This window comes from Macaca fascicularis, chromosome 8 (assembly GCF_037993035.2).
Source record: "Macaca fascicularis isolate 582-1 chromosome 8, T2T-MFA8v1.1".
Lineage (NCBI taxonomy): Eukaryota > Metazoa > Chordata > Mammalia > Primates > Cercopithecidae > Macaca > Macaca fascicularis.
In genome coordinates this window covers 112558613-112570910 of record NC_088382.1, presented here as the reverse complement: position 1 = coordinate 112570910, position 12298 = coordinate 112558613, and the positions used below count along the sequence as shown (strand labels likewise).

The following is a 12298-nucleotide window of genomic DNA, read 5'->3' as shown; positions in this document are numbered from 1 at the left end:
CAGCCTCCCAAGTAGCTGAGATTACAGGCATGCACCACCATGCCTGGCTTATTTTTATATTTTTAGTAGAAACGAGGTTTCACCATGTTGACCCAGTTGGTCTCGAACTCCCGACCTCAGGTGATCCAACCACCTTGGCCTCCCAAAATACTGGGATTACAGGCCTGAGCCACCGTGCCCAGCCTCTTATGTCTATTTTCTGAGGCAGATTCTGTAGCCCTCCCATTGATTGTGCAATACAACATCCTCCTAGTACATTCCAGTCAAGAGTCAGTTTCAGCAGCAGACACTGTGATGGGCTCTCCACGGTTCCCTTCCAGTCTGAAGGACTTATTCTCTCAGCTATTGAGTGGGCTGCTGGCAGGCAGCCCTCAGCTGTCAGCCCTCTTCAGCATGGCTTCAATGAAGAGGGTCTTTTTACCTAAGGTGACAACCCCCTCACTGGAGTAATCTGAATCCAGAGGCTGGTCAACATAGGTCATAAGTCCCCCCTGTCCCAACTCAAGTGGGGTTGTTAGGTAACATGATACTCAGTTAATTTAAATTTCAGATACACAATGAAAAAGATATATGTATGTTGAAAGTATTATATGGAGCACACATGTTAAAAATTATTCATTGTTGGCTGGGTGTGGTGGCTCATGCCTGTAATCCCAGCACTTTGGGAGGCCAAGGTGGGTGGATCATGAGGTCAGGAGATCGAGGCCATCCTGGCTAACACAGTGAAACCCCATCTCTACTAAAAATACAAAAAGAAATTAGCCAGGCATGGCGGCGGGCTCCTGTAGTCCCAGCTGCTTAGGAGGCTGAGGCAGGAGAATGGCGTGAACCCGGGAGGCAGAGCTTGCAGTGAGTCGAGATCACGCCACTGCACCCCGGCCTGGAGGACAGAGTGAGACTCCGTCTCAAAAAAAAAAAAAATTATTCATTGTTTATCTGAAATTCAAATTTAACTGGACTTCCTGTGTTTTTATCTGCTAATTCTGGCAACGCTACACTCAGGGCAACTCTGGCCATGGCAGCCTTGAGTATCCATGGGGCTGGCCGAGGCCTACACTGAGACTTCATTGCAGCCCCTCTCCTCCTTCTGCCCACTCCTGCTTCCATCTCTGTTTTCTCTTTCTTAGGTGGTGATCCCAGGAGCACTTCCTATTGTACCTGCTGCAAGCTGTTCTCCATTTTATTTATTTTATTTATTTATTTTTGAGATGGCATCTCACTCTGTCACCCAGACTGGAGTGCAGTGGTGCAGTCTGGATTCACTGCAACCTCCGCCTCCCAGGTTCAAGCAATTCTCCTGCCTCAGCCTCCCGACTAGCTGGGATTACAGGCACCAGCCACCACACCTGGCTAATTTTCATATTTTTAGTAGAGATAAGGGTCTCACTGTTTTGACCAGGCTGGTCCGGAACTTCTGACCTCAAGTAATCCACCTGCCTCAGCCTCCCAAAGTGCTAGGATTACAGGCATGAGCCACCACACCCGGTCTGTTCTCCATTTTAGAGTCTGGTTCCCAAGCAATCCAACCTGTGACAGTTTCTCTTCCTCGCAAAGGGTGACCAACTGTCCTGGTATGCCCAGGACTGAGGGAGTTCTTAAGATGATTGCCCATCTTGCAACCAAGAATTCTAACAGATACCTCAATAGCTTGGGTGACCAAAAAGTGTCACTGTTTCTCACCCTTTGAGGTGTCTGTGATGTAAATAAAAATATATTTGGTCTTTGCCCTACTGCCTGGCACAGAGCTTTTAAAACTTTTGGCATTTCCTGAATGATGGGAATGTCTTTTGTTACCCATAACAAGCTCCTTTTTTTTTTTTTTTTTTTTTTTTTTGAGACAAAGTCTCACTCTCGTTCCCCAGGCTGGAGTGCGATGGCGCAATCTTGGCTCATTGCAACCTCCACCTCCCAGGTTCAAGCAATTCTCCTGCCTCCGCCCCCCGAGTAGCTGGGGTTGTGCTTGCCACTATGCCCAGCTAATTTTTGTATTTCACTATGTTGGCCAGGCTGATCTAGAACTCCTGACCTCAGGTGATCCACCCGCCTTGGCCTCCCAAAGTGCTGGATTACAGGTGTGAGCCACCGCGCCTGGCCACAAGCTCCTTTTGATAACACCTGAGTTTATGCTATCAAGGTAACTTAGGGTGGGGCCTCTAGATAGCATCAGGATGGGGGCTGGTCACCAGAAAGACCAAGTGTTGGGAGGGTTGTCATTTCTTTTTTTTTTTTTTTTTGAGACAGAGTCTCACTCTGTTGCCCAGGCTGGAGTGTGGTGGTGTGATCTCTGCTCACTGCAATCTTCGCCTTCTAGGTTCAAGCGATTCTCCTGCCTCAGCCTCCTGAGTAGCTGGGATTACAGGCACTCACCACTATGCCTGGCTAATATTTTGTATTTTTAGTAGAGACGGGGTTTCACCATGTTGGTCAGGCTGGTCTCGAACTCCTGACCTTGTGATCCACCCACCTCAGCCTCCCAAAGTGTTGGGATTACAGGCGTGAGCCATAGCGCCCGGCCAAGGGAGGGCTGTCATTTTCAACCCTACCCTCTGACCTCCTGGAAGGAGTAGAGGGACTGGAGATAGAGATCTACAAAAGTCCTGAATGAGATGTGATGAGCTTCCAGCTTGGTGAACACATTGAGGTGCAGGGAGGATGGTGTGCTTGGAAGGCCATGGGAGCTCTGCATACCCCTCACCTCCCCATCCCATGTCTTGCCCTGTGCAACCCTTCCATTGTCTGTTCCTGAGTCATAGCCTTTATAATAAACCAGTAAATGTAAGTAAAGTGCCTTCCTGAGTTCTGTGAGCCATTCTAGTAAACTGTCAAACCTGAGGATGGGGCCATGGGAGCCCCTAATTTGTGAGCTAGTTGGTTAGAAGTACAGGTAGCCCACCTGAGGTTGGGAGTTTGAGACCAGCCTGGCCAACATAGAGTGAAACCCTGTCTCTATTAAAAAATACCAAAAAATTAGCTGGGTGTGGTGGCACATGCCCATAGTCCCAGCTACTCAGTAGGCTGAGGCTTGAACCCAGGAGATGGAAGTTGCAGTGAGCCGAGATCGTGCCACTTAACTCTAGCCTGGGCAACAGAAGGAGACTCCATCTCAAAAAAAAAAAAAAAAAAAGACGTAAATACAGTTGGCCCAGACTTTTGATTTGGGCATCTGAAGTAGGGCAGTCTTGTGGGATTGAGCCCTTTACCTTCTGGGATCTGACACTAACTCCAGGTAGATAGTGTCAGAATTGAATGGAATGGAATGAAATGGAGTGGAGTGGAGTGGAGTGGAGTGGAGTGGAGTGGAGTGGAATGGAGTGGAATGGAATGGTTGGACACCAAGTTGGTGACAGCAGTGAATTGGAGAATTGCTTGGTGTGGAAAAACTCCACACATTTGGTATCAGAAGTGTTGTATGAGAAGGGCAAAAGAGTTTTTCTTTAGTGCCTAATGCTCACTGTAGGCTAGCCACTCCATCGGCCTAGGCTTTTGCCATGTTATCTTTGTTCAGTGCTCCTCAGCCCTGCCAGGACCAAATCTTTGTCCTGAATCCCAGCCCTTTCTTCTGAGGCCCTAAGATCCTGCCTTCTCCCACATGAGGTCAAATCCTATGTTGTCTAGGACACTGAAGCTGTTACTTCCTGAGTTGGACAATTGTCTAGTGGTTAGACATCCCCTCTTTTAACTGTAGGATTGACTTATCCATCTCCCACCCCACTGCTATGACTTGTCTTCAACTATACGTGAGATTTCTGTTGATTAATAGCTCAGATGTCTTCTGTAGGGCCAGGCTCTCTCTTTCCAGAGTTGCCTTTTTCTCTTTCTCAATGGCCCATGTTTCTGAGGCCACGTGCCTGAGCATCCCTAAGTGATGGTTGGAAGCCGATGAGAAGGTTGAAAAAAATATACAGACTCATGTTTCCAACAACATGAACTGAACTCTTCCTATGTGCCACACATTGCACTAAGAGCTTCCTTCATTCATTTAAGAAATTGATTGCCAGCTATGGGGCAGGTACTATGCAAATGGCATTAGGGATATATCAGTAAACAGGAAGATAAGGTATCTGCCCTGAGGAGCTTACTTTCTATTGTGGGATGTAATCAATAAGCCAGTGTTCCTGGTCCTGTTGGCCGGATCCTACACTGTTTCTCTGTGCCTCTCCCCCAGCTCGTGTGTGTGTTTTCTGTGATGACTGCACCTGCGACTTTGCAGACACCTGTTCTTGGGAAGCTGGAGGAAGACGGAAGTGCATGGAAGTCTATCCCACTCTAAACCCTACCCCAGTGGCCCTTAGCCAATGACTGACTGCTACAGGAATAAGAACACAGTTTATTTGCGTCAAGTTGGGATAAACTCCAAGGCAGAATTTATACTGCAGAGCTCCCCTGTGGGATCAGGTTGAAGCTGAGACTCTGCCTCGAATCCCACCTACACTTTCCTCTTTCCCTACCCCTGTCCTGCTCCCCCACTCCCTTACTGGCTGCCACTTCTTGATAAATCACTTGCCCATGTATCCTCATCTCAGGATCCATTGCTAGAAAGCCTAACGTAAGACAGCAAGTCCGCAAATAGATAATGATAAGCTGCAATTTGTCTATGAGGAAAGGAGTGTTGTGATAGAGAACAATGGAGGAAGCTACATTAGACGGGAAAGGCAACCCAAGGAGGGAACATTTCAGCCAAGAAGGAGCCAGATACATGAAAAGCCAGGAGAAGAGTATTTCTGACAGAAGGAATGGAAAGGGCAAAGGTCTTGAGGCGTGAAACAAGCAGGCATTTGGGCTGGGCACGGTGGCTCATGCCTGTACTTCCAGCACTTTGGGAGGCCAAGGTGGGTGGATCACTTGAGGTCTGGAGTTCAAAATCAGCCTGGCCAAGATGGTGAGACCCCATCTCTACTAAAAATACAAAAATTAGCCAGGCATGATGGTGTGCGCCTGTAATCCCATATACTCGGGAGGCTGAGGAAGGAGAATTGCTTGAACCTGGGAGGCCGAGGTTGCAGTGAACCGAGATCACATCACTGCCTCCAGCCTGAATGACAGAGTGAGACTCCGTCTCAATAAAAAAAAGAACCAGGATTTAGGAACAGAGAAGCCCATACATCATCTAATTTATCCCTAAGAGCCCTTTAATCAATGTGGAAACTGAGACTGGAGAAATGAAGTAACTGGTTCCAGATTACCACTGACACACAGTATTGGAGAATTGAAACCCTGATCAGAATACTGACCTTGGTGACTCTGGGCTGTCACAGCTGGCCACCAGAGTCTTATTTGCATGAGAGGCCCTCTGTCCCCAGGGAGGAAGATGGGGGAGGGTTCATAATAGATGTTGAGGTTTAAAGAAAAGGAGGAGATAAAAGAGGAGACTGATCAGGGGGCTCACATTGGAAGTTATTTTGAACTCTTATCGAAGGCTGGCTGAAAAATGCATCTAATAAAATTACCTTCTATTTGGGACAGAAAAGTGATGCCTCTTTGCAGCTGTGGGAGAAATGGTGGGTAGGAGGTGGTTGGGGTCACAGGTTCACATGGCCAGACTCCAGGGGACCCTTTCCCCCCAACCCCTCCTGCTTCAGCACTACCAGGCCCCTCCCCCAACCTCCATGTAGCCCTCACTCCAGCAGGACCATTACCTGCTGTTTCGTGAGCACAGTAAGCTCTTTGAGGCCTTTGTCCAAGGCACAGGCTGTTTCCTCTACTGGGGGACAGGGAGCAGGGTTCCTTCCAACCCTTTACCTGCTGGCAACACCTCCTTCGCTTTTAGGACTTAGCTCTAAAATTAGCTTCGTTGTGAAGTCTTCCGCGCTCCCAGGCAGTATTAGTCACCTTTCTGTGTTTCCAAAATGTTCTGTTTAGACGTGTGTTATGGACTTCACTATCCCTGTTTTTCAGGTGGGGAAAATCTGAGCCTAGCAGCAACTGAACTTGGAGAAAAAGTTGTAGGGCTGGCAGTAAGCACTAGAAAATTCTGTATCATAGAGCCAGATGGGGCAAGAGAGTTCCTGATGACCCCTGCAGACCCGACTTGGTGAGGACAGGGGATCCAGGAAAGATGGCAGTGAAGGCAGAAGAAGGGAAGGCCCATTTGAGAGGTTACGTGGGTCATTTAACTCTACTTCTGCAACTTTTGAGATTCACAAATTACAATTAATTTTTTTTGTTGTGGTTTTTGAGATGGAGTTTTGCTCTTGTTGCCCAGCCTGGAGTGCAATGGCATGATCTCAGCTCACTACAGCCTCTGCCTCCTGGGTTCAAGCAGTTCTCCTGCCTCAGCCTCCCGAGTAGCTGGGACTACAGGCACGTGCCACTACGCCCAGCTAATTTTTTGTATTTTAGTAGAGACAGGGTTTCACCATGTTGCCCAGGATGGTCTCGAACTCCTGAACTCACGCAAACTGCCCACCTCAGCCTCCTGAAGTACTAGGATTACAGGTGTGAGCCATTGCGCCTGGCCTAAAATTAATCTTTGATGAGCCTTTTCTCTGGAACTACTAAGAGGAACTGTGGCTATGAATAACCAGCTCCATTTGTCTGCTTTACTTATGAAAATCCTCAGTGTGGCTCTCCACCAAAGTATCCTGAATTAGTCTTGTGTGTCTGCACATGACACTATGTGAACCAAACTAAAGAGAACTATTCCCTGCTTTATATCTGTCACTGGGTTCCTATTAAAGTTTGCATTAGTAGCAACTCCCATGTTTATAGTACTTTACAATTCACAAACTACCATATTGTTTCAGTTTAATTTTCACACTGTAGGGACCAGGGGAAAAATTCCCCTCTGCCCTCTAAAGGGTCACTAAAAGTCACTGACAAGAGGAAAATCAATAGGAGAAAAGGCATACAAATGTATTTGATCATAGTTGTATGTGACATGGGAGCCATCAGAATGAAGACCCAAAGATTCAGAAGACGCTGCCCATTTTTATGATCAGGTTGAAAGTATGGACAGCTGTGTAGAAATGTGATGGACAAAAAGGGATGATCTAATGCTCACAGACTGGGGAAACTGAGCTAGGGCTGTCTAATTTCTTCTTGGCCTCTCTGTGCAGCACTCCTTCCTTCTGGGTATGGAGCAGGGTCCTCTCTGGAATGAGGATCTAATAACCTACAATTAAATAAGACAGGTCAGATAACTTCTTTAAGGCCAGTTTTTACACAAAAATGCCAGTGGGGGCTAGAGAGGTAGGGTTAGAGTAATATTTTTAGGTTTTATGGCACGCTTTGAGAGAAAAGGGGTTCTGGTTTCTATGATCTCGCTTGGAGATGAGAGCTTCTAGTTTTCTTTTTCTTTCTTTCTTTCTTTCTTTCTTTCTTTCTTTCTTTCTTTCTTTCTTTCTTTCTCTCTCTCTCTCTCTCTTTCCTTCTCTTTTTCTTTTCTTTCTTTTCTCTTTCCCTTCGTTCCTTCCTTTCCTTCTTTTTTTTTGGACAAGTCTCAGTCTGTTGCCCAGGCTAGAGTGTAGAGGCACGATCTCGGCTCACTGCAACCTCTGCCGCCCTAGTTCAAGTGAGTCTTGTGCCCCAGCCTCCCAAGTAGCTGGGATTACAGGTGTGTGCCACAATGCCCAGATGATTTTTGTGTTTTCAGTAGTGATGGGGTTTCACCATGTTGGCTAGGCTGCTTTCAAGCTCCTGACCTCAAGTGGCCCATCAGCCTTGGCCTCCCAAAGTGCATGCATGAGCCACCGTGCCTGGCCAAAGACTCTAGTTCCTGTGGCTAGCCTCATGGGAGAATGAGGTGCCAAGGACAGAACAGGATAAGGTCAGAGAAAAACTTTTGCTTCTGAGGCCTTCATTTTGGGGTATCTTTTTCTGAGATCTTACAACACAACATCAGAATAATGCTACTGTACACCCATGTGATAGATGAGGATACTGAGGCTCAGAGAGGTAAGGTGACTAGCTTGGCAGCTACCTACCCTGGCAGGAAGTAGCAGAGCGAGAACTTCACCTATGCTTCACCAATTTTAACTCCAGTACTTACCTAAGAACTTCCAACAGATGTTCCCCTGAGGTGAAGACTGGTTTCCAGAATTCCACTCTTCTACAAGCCTGAGAAAATTCTAATTGCTTGACCTTCAGAACTCAGAAAGACCTTTTTTGACTGTGGTTTGTGTCCTGGCCAAAAAAAGCATTATTACAGGAGCAGTTTGCAGCATGCCCTAACCAAACCAGGAAGAGCTCCATCACAGGTTGATAAATAACCCTGCTTCCATGAAGGAGAGATGATTCCAAAGAAAATAAACATACAGCAAATTGCTCCTTGTCGTAGGAAACTTCCAGTGTATGGGCATAAGAAGAAGCATTTCCTAAGGAAGGAAGAAAATGGTGTTGGGGGATAGGAATATAAAGTATTATGAAAAATAACTAATAAGAAATAGGGAAGGAGCAACATTCAGGATGGAATCATTTGCAAAAAGAAAAAGTAGAGTATGGTCCAAGGGAAAGGGCATTCAATTCAGAAATAAATATTTATTTAACAATCCAAAAGTAAAAATGAAGAAATTCAAGGCTCTGAAATAAATTAATGTGCATTGAATCCCATGGGGTTGATTGTGCCATGGGAGACACCAATGACAAGAGAGGAAAGTAGTGGTCATTATACATTTATTAGTTCTTGCTATGTGCCAGGTGCTGTCCTGTGACTTTAAAGATATAATCCTGGCCAGGTGCGGTGGCTCACCCCTGTAATCCTAGCACTTTGGGAGGCCAAAGCAGGTGGATCATGAGATCAGGAATTCAAGACCAGCCTGGCCAATATGGTGAAACCCCATCTCTACTAAAAATACAAAAACTAGCCGGACATGGTGGTGCATGCCTGTAATCTCAGCTACTCAGGAGGCTGAGGCGGGAGAATCACTTAAACCTGGGAGGTGGACGTTGCAGTGAGCTGAGATTGCACCACTGCACTCCAGCCTGGGCAACAAGAGCGAAACTCCGTCTCAAAAAAAAAAAAAAAAAAAAAAGATATAATATATAATCCCATTAAATGTGCACAATGATCTTCTTAGCATTTTGCAAACTGCACAAATGAGAAGCTAGGGCAGGTCACTTAGCTAGTTGGCGATGAAGGTAGAATTTGAATCCAAGGCTCTTGAGCTGAAAATCTTCAACCCTATCTTTTATCACCTCCTGGAGAGTTGCCTGCTTCAATGACTTAAAGTTTACATGTTTAGTATTCAGATTACTGCTTAAATCCAATGAATTCTACAGTGATCCTAGCAAATGTATGTGGAGTTGAGGGGGGTGTATAGGAGGATTCTCTGGATAAGAAATGACAGAAACACAACTTAAACATTAGCTTAAACTTAAGCTAAAAGGGAATTTTTGGTTTTAATTTTTGAGATCGAGGTCTCACTATATTGCCCACGCTGGTCTCAAACTCCTGAGTTCAAGAGATCCTCCCACCTTGGCCTCCCATGTAGCTGGGATTACAGGTATGAACCATTGCACCCAGCTCAAAAGGGAGATTTTTGGCAGCAGGCTGAGGTGGCTTCCAGAATGAAGAGTGAATTTGACAGCTAAGCCTTGGGAGGTCAGGAAACAGAGAATCTCTGAGATTTCAGCTCCTGGAATCAGGAATTTGAAAGCTCTCAGGACCCTCCCACTTCTCACCCTATTTCTCTCCTTGGGTGGGCTGCTTCTTCTATTGCAGGAGGGCTCCTTCATGGGGTAAGGGATGGCCTCTGATAGCTCTGGACTTCCAGCCAAGCAAGCAACTTCATAGAGCAGGGGAAAAAAAAAGCCCTCTTCTTTCCCAGTTTATTTTCCTCTTTTTCCCAAGTGAAACATTTTGAAGGGAAGAACCATGATTGGTCCAGCTTGGGTCATGTGCTCAACCATGGGCCAGTCTCTGTGGTCCTGGGGGAGAGGTTCTATGATGTCACCCTCCCCACATACTAGGGTCACATGGGGTTTTGATGGAGCCTTTCCCAGAAGGGAGCTGCTGTTCTGAATAGTCAAAACTATAAGTGTCCATGAGAAACTGGACTACCAGCAAGAAAATTACAAACATCAGAAGAGATGCAAAAAGAGGTAAGATCAAACAGTGTGGTAGCAGAATAAAATGCTCAGTAGACTTTGGAAACACTGTATCATGAAAACAGGATTTAAGCATAGGGAAAGGAGATTTATTTAACGATGTAGGGGGCATAAAAAGCAATTTAAGAGATGAATTAGGATGCCGGTTCTGAAACCTCCAAATAGTTCTACTATGAAGGGAGATGTATTCTTGGAGAGTTGACTAATAACAGGGTTCGTGCTCCTAGTTTGTGCCTACTAAATATTAATTCATTTTGATGGCAGGTTTTAATAAGAATTATTGCTTAGAGCACTTACATATTTATAACATATTTTAGCAGAGTAATTTGCATATGTAAAGCTCTGCATAAATATAAATGATAATAATGACAGTGTTTTCGGCTTATATTGACTCTTTCATACATGCATTTGTTCATTCATCTCTTGTCTACCAACTGAGTGGATACTATATTCCAAGCACTCTCTTGGACACTCCTAGCTTCTGCCCTCAAGATGTGTCTTAGTTTGCTCTGGCTGATATAACGAAATACCATGGATTTGATGTTTTAAACAATAGACATTTACTTCTCACAGGCCTGGAGTCTGGGAAGTCTAAGATCCAGGTGCTGGCAGGATGAGATCATGGCAATTTCAGTGTCTGATCCTATCATGGGGATACCATGCTTGATATGGTTTGGTCCTGTGTCCCCAACCAAATCTCATCTCGAATTGAAATCCCCACGTCAAGGGAGGGACCTGTAATCCCCACGTGTCAAGAAAGGGAAGTGATGGATAATGGGGGCAGTTTCCCTGATGCTGTTCTCATGACAGTGAGTGAGTTCTTGTGAGATCTGATGGTTTTATAAGGGGATCCTCCCTTATAAAAGGGAGCTTCACGTGTAAGCTCTCTCTCCTGCTGCCTTGTGAAGAAGGTGCCTGCTTCTCCTTCTGCCATGATTGTAAGTTTCCCGATGCCTCCCCAGCCATGCAGAACTGTGAGTCAATTAAACCTCTTTCCTTTATAAATTACCCAGTCTCAGCCGGGGCAGTGGCTTACACCTGTAATCCCAGCACTCTGGGAGGTGGAGGCGGGCAAATCAACTTGAGGCCAGGAGTTTGAGACCAGCCTGGCCAACATGGTGAAACCCCATCTCTACTTAAAGTACAAAAAATTAGCCAGGCATGGTGCTGAACACCTGTAATCTCAACTACTCGGAAGGCTGAGGCATGAGAATTGCTTGAGCCTGGGAGGCAGAGGTTGGAGTGAGCCAAGATTGCACCACTGCACTCCAGCCTGGGCAATAGAGGGAAAACAAAATTTTATTTTATTTATTTATTAAAAATAAATAAAATAAATTATCCAGTCTCAGGTATTTCTTTATAGCAGAGTGAAAACGGGCTAATACAACCCTCACGAACTAATTACCTCCCAAAGGCCCCACCTCTAAATACCATCACACCAGAGATTAGGACTTCAACAATGAATTTTGGGAGGATACAAACATTCAGTCCATAGCAAGGTGCTTAGAGTACAGAGGGGGAGACAGAACTACGAACAGATTATGTCTAGCTAGGTCTATAGTGGACACTGTGGTGCACTGCCCAGATCATCACTTCAAGATGGAGACATTCTTCCTCCCTATGCAGACTTGCCCATTAAAGACTCACAAATGAGTCCATCCCCAGGAATTGCCCTTGGCTGAAGGGAGCTGTCTTTCCCAAGGTTAATGCCCCTTCCTGGGATTAGGGCAGTCTGCATCCAATGACTGGCCAAGACTGGCCATTGAGGGAGTACCAAGGCCAGTCTCCTTGTCTCAACCGGAGTAAACACTGAAAGGTTACCCAATCAGCTGAGGCCTCTGCTGCAATTGCACCACAGTTCAACTCTTCCTTGACCCAGTTCTGCTTCTCTCACTCCCTTATAGGTGTTGTTCCTGAGAACACGCTCCAAAAAAAAACCTATCTGCATATAAATCTCCATCTCTGAGTCCATTTTACAGGGAACCCCACCTAAGACAAGATGTAGCTTAGAAAATTATTATTAGGAAAAGCTGTCATATTCACAGGTTGCCAGAGCCTACTTTCCAAATAGAAAACAGTAGTTACCTTGGAAGAAATCTTTGGAGAAGAATCACCAGGATGGCCTCTCTACATTGTATAAATACAGGGAAGAAGGCACCCATTGCCCTGGGTAAAGAGGGAACAGAGTATTTGTAGTGTGAGATAACCTGGCCCTCTCAATTGTCCCAGTGTACAGAGCTGGTCTGTTGGGGAG

At 45.8% G+C, this 12298-nt stretch overlaps 1 long non-coding RNA gene across 3 annotated transcripts in view; it reads right to left on the bottom strand.

The window, feature by feature from the left end:
- Window positions 1-12298, bottom strand: part of LOC102127192 (uncharacterized) — a 122645-nt gene that overhangs the window by 34650 nt on the left and 75697 nt on the right. The window contains exons 5-6 of one of the 3 annotated variants that reach the window (XR_010577430.1): window positions 7988-8121; window positions 6917-7111 (exon numbers count right to left, since the gene is read on the bottom strand). The exons of 1 other annotated variant lie outside the window; for it this stretch is intronic. This is a non-coding gene — a long non-coding RNA (uncharacterized lncRNA). Of the gene's footprint in view, window positions 1-6916; window positions 8122-12298 lie in introns of those variants that run through there. One more of the 3 variants, XR_010577429.1, reaches the window with a different exon arrangement.